This window comes from Piliocolobus tephrosceles, chromosome 12 (genome assembly GCF_002776525.5).
Source record: "Piliocolobus tephrosceles isolate RC106 chromosome 12, ASM277652v3, whole genome shotgun sequence".
NCBI lineage: Eukaryota > Metazoa > Chordata > Mammalia > Primates > Cercopithecidae > Piliocolobus > Piliocolobus tephrosceles.
This window is the reverse complement of record NC_045445.1, coordinates 26,972,176-26,976,437: the sequence shown is the minus strand read 5'-3', so window position 1 is coordinate 26,976,437 and position 4,262 is coordinate 26,972,176. Positions and strand designations below refer to the sequence as shown.

The 4,262-nt window shown below is 36.3% G+C and overlaps 1 pseudogene; it reads right to left on the bottom strand.

The window, feature by feature from the left end:
* Nucleotides 1-1,488: 1,488 nt before the first annotated feature.
* LOC111531542 lies at nt 1,489-2,853 on the bottom strand (annotated as a pseudogene).
* Between the last annotated feature and the right edge of the window lie 1,409 nt (nt 2,854-4,262).

Sequence of the window (4,262 nt, the reverse complement as noted above, 5' to 3'; positions counted from 1 at the left end):
TGATCTCTCAACCATCCAAAAATAGTTTATTTTATTTTGATGTTTCCCTGAAAGCTCTCTTTTTGAATTTAATTTTTTATTGTTATTTTTTGTGAGTACATTGTAGATGTATATATTTATGGAGTATGTGAGCTGTTTTCATACAGGCATGTGCAATGCATAATAATCACATCATGGAGAACGGGGTATTCATCTCCTCAAGCATTTATCCGTTGTGTTACAAACAGTCCAATTATACTCTTCTAGTTATTTTTAAAAGTATAATTAAATTATTATTGACTATAGTCACTGTACTGTGCTACCAAATTGTAGATCTTAATATATTTTTCTTCTAAAAGCTCTTGTAATCAACTACAACTAAACTTTTTTTTTCTTCAATGAAAGGTACCGTCTTAGAAATCAGTGAAAGTGACTATGCCAGGTAATTTGAGACACAAGTCTCTGATGACATTGCTTAAATGCTCTTCAGACCACATCATTGAGCTAAGTCAGGATTTCTAGAACTCTAGTGAAGAAATGAATGTGTTCATGAAACTACCAATCTAAGATCAAGCAAAAAAATATTTACCTAGGGCTGAATAAGCTGATGAAGGATTATTATTGGTCCTGTTTGGCATATTGATGATGCTATAATGTTCTGTTTTCTCTTAAGCCATCTATAACTTATAACAATCTATTGGATTTTATTCTGTAATTAAAAATTAAACATTTATCTTCTTATCCTACCCTGATTTCTCAAGAATTTGGAAATCTTTGATGAATTTTTTTTTTCATGGCAGCAAAATTATTTATATAGTTTTGGCAAAAATCAGTTCTTGAAACAATATAATTGGAAAAAAAATGATTAAATAACCAGCTCTTTGATTAGAGTGTCATATTTGAAAATAAAGCATAAAATCAGATATGGTTAAAGAATTTTAAAGAACTGAGGTTGACTTTATGGAGCCAACATTTATATAAAGCGTGCTTGAGTAAATGCACATGATACCTAGACTGAATATTTCCTACCCTTACAGCAAAGTAAAGACAATCTCTTTTTTCTTTTTTCTTTTTTTTTTTTTTTTTTTTTTTTGACAATTCCGTGAAGTCTGGTGGTGAGTTCTTGCCTTGGCTTACAAACCCAAGAGATTTCTCGAAGTCCAATCTGAGATTCCCTATGAAGACTTTCAGCAAATCAAACTTAAAAATATCTACGTGATTAATTACCATCCTTGTAACAGATGTAAATAAGTAGGCCAAATCTGATCAAAACAAACCTATATTTTAAACAAGAATGTCTTATTTTAATTTTCTTGTATCAAAAAGAAGTTGGGTGTAAATTGAATTTTTTTTTTATGTTGTCACAGTGATTTAATTGCCTTGCATAGTATTATCTAAGACTGACATAAATCTTTCAAATTATTCTTCCTTCAATATAGACATTTATGTAAATTCTTTCTATATTTATTATGTTACCAAGTAATTATGTATTTCATCCAATTTGATCTGTTAGGATTCCACAGTTTTGCCTTCAAAGCCATTTAGGAACTCAAGACTCTGTGGCTTTTCAAAGGTGGTTTGAGGAATCTGATTTAGAAAATCTGCTGCATCTGAGACCTGTTCTTCCTGGCTGTCATCTGTGATGGGTAAGGAGATCCTTTTATCTTTTTTACGTAGTTCAGTTTCTGATTGGTATGGCTGAAAATGTATCTTGTCTCCAAGTGCAACAAGTTTCTCCTGAATTAGATCACTTGTCATTCTGGTCATTATTTGTTCACTTATATCAATATCTCTGAGATCTGTAAGAAACACCCAAGTTCCATTCTCAAATTTCACAGGCATAGAAAAGTCGATCCCTTTAGGAATACCAAACTGGCCTTCACTCAATATTCCTAAAGATACAATCTCCCCAGGCGGTGAGCCATGATACCAGTATTTCAACGTAGTGGCTATACTGTGTGCAGCCAAAATGCCTCCAAATTGTCTTCCTGTGGCGGTCAAGTTTTTAAGAGTTGCCACAAATTCCCTTTTCACCCACTCACTGTCAAAAATCAAGTTTAAAAGAGGGCGTGAATAATGAAGAGGTCCCCAAATAGCACTCTCATATCTGTACACCCTTGTTTTTCTCAGATCAACGTAATTATTTCCACTGATATTACCCCAAATGATCACATCTTTAATGTATGAAGGAGCTGTTTTCAGTTTTCTGGCCAGTATGGCTTTCGTTTCACCTTCCACCCCCAGTGCCACGGCAATAATGTTGTGTGCGATGCGTGGGGCATATCTCATGAGTAAAACTGTCTTCAGGTTCACAAAGGTTTTCCCTCCCACGATGACTCTGACGGACTCATGAGCATTTTTCTCTATCAGGTACCCGTAGAGCCTGCACAGAGGCATCCTGCTTCGGAGGCAGTCCTCCAGAATGAACACCTCCTTGTCAGTGCTTTCGTCCAGCACCACAATGACGTGGGCCTGGCAGAAGGCCTCCTCCACCTTCGTGCAGATGGAGACACTACGCAGGACGGGTGACGCCAGGTCCTGGGTCTCCACCACAAGGCTTTTGAGATATTCTTCTGCCTGCTGGTGATCCGGACCTGCAAGGGGTTGATGCAAGTTTTCAGGGCTTCTTCCTCCTGCTCTTTTTCTATATGTGCCCCCAGGTTCTCTTGAGCAATTACCATCATCAACTCAGTCGTCGCTAGAGATGACATCATAGTAAAGCTGGGCATGCTCCAGGAACTCATTATATCCTCCCAAAAGCAAACCCTTTCCTCCACGAGCCAACAGCTCTCTCCATATGATAGGAGAATTCTTGTGACTCCACTTATCCTTTTCACACACATCTTTTAGCCAATCCCGCAATGACGAATTTGGCCATGGTCAAGAGAGACTCCCGAAATTTTATATTTCCATAGAAAACTCATCACTATGCGTTATCAAATTCTCATCACGTTTATTACCTTTGAACTGTTTTTCAGTCCTCTGTAAACTATAGTATATGGTTTTGTTATCTTGCTATCAACTGGACTGGATTCTATCATCTTGAACGTTTTGTCAGTCCTTACAAAATTTTCTTTTCTTTTTTTTTTTTTTTTTCTTCAGTAGCTGAGTACAACTATACAAGCCTAAATTTCATTTTTTTTCCTGTCCTCCTGAACTGGTATAACTCAGAACTAAAATCTGACTTCCTGGATCATAATTGATACTCTAGTTTGTCTTTTAGCTGACTTTTCCCACTGGGTCTAGAGAAGTCCCGTGAGATGAAGCAGGGTGACTTTTTATAAATTGCAAAGAACTCATCACCATGCCACGTTATGTATGAGCAAACTCCATGCCTGGAACTGCTGCTAAGTGGTCCATTCAGGAACTTTACTAGAAATTTGCACTGTCGGTGCCTTTGTTCTAGGAAATAACCATGGTTGTGGATAAACCTATTAACCTCTTAATGTATATGCCATCACCAAACATTTAAATTGAAAACCAGGAAATCAATTAGATTGCCACTACCATGATCATTACACTCTCTAAAAATGCTTTGAGCATCTAGAATCTTTGATTAACTGTGGTTTTGACACAGAAACTCCATTACTAGTTTGGTTCAACAAGTAATCTTTGTTGTTATTTGTATATTTCACATAAATGTCATTTTTATTAAATGCCTGATGGCTAACACCATTCAGAAAATATCCTCTACTGCCAATTATTAACATATAGTTAAGCTGGTCTTTAATTAATGAAGGGTGACTGAATGAAAAACAGACTTACGTTGTACAGAGGAAAAGTAATATCTTATTTCCTTGCACAGGAGGAGGAACTAATAAGGACTCTCTCCTTGTACCAGACAGGAGACTAACAAGAAGCAAATTGTAGTCAGCCTTTTTGAACCCTCTTCTCAACTAGGTCTCTTTCTTGGCCTGCTGTTCTTGACATGCCAGCTGGATTAGCTTTATCCCACCAAACCAGTATAGTAAGAATATATCCACCCTTTATAAACTAACCAAGTTTTTCTTATAGTTTTTTACCCACTGACTCCCTCACTGTGCTCACTGGCTATAAATCCCTAGCTGCCTATTTATATTTAGCACTGAGTTCAATTTTTCTCACCTATTACAATAGTCTTGAATAAAATCTACTGTGTCTGCTTAATTCCCTCTGGTGCAATTTCTTTGATATTTTGTAACTTAAAAGATGTGTAGCTCTGGTCAAATTATTTTACTTCAGTGTGCAGTTTCATTATATATAATATGAGAATAATAATAGTGCCCATACCTGATGTATTTTTG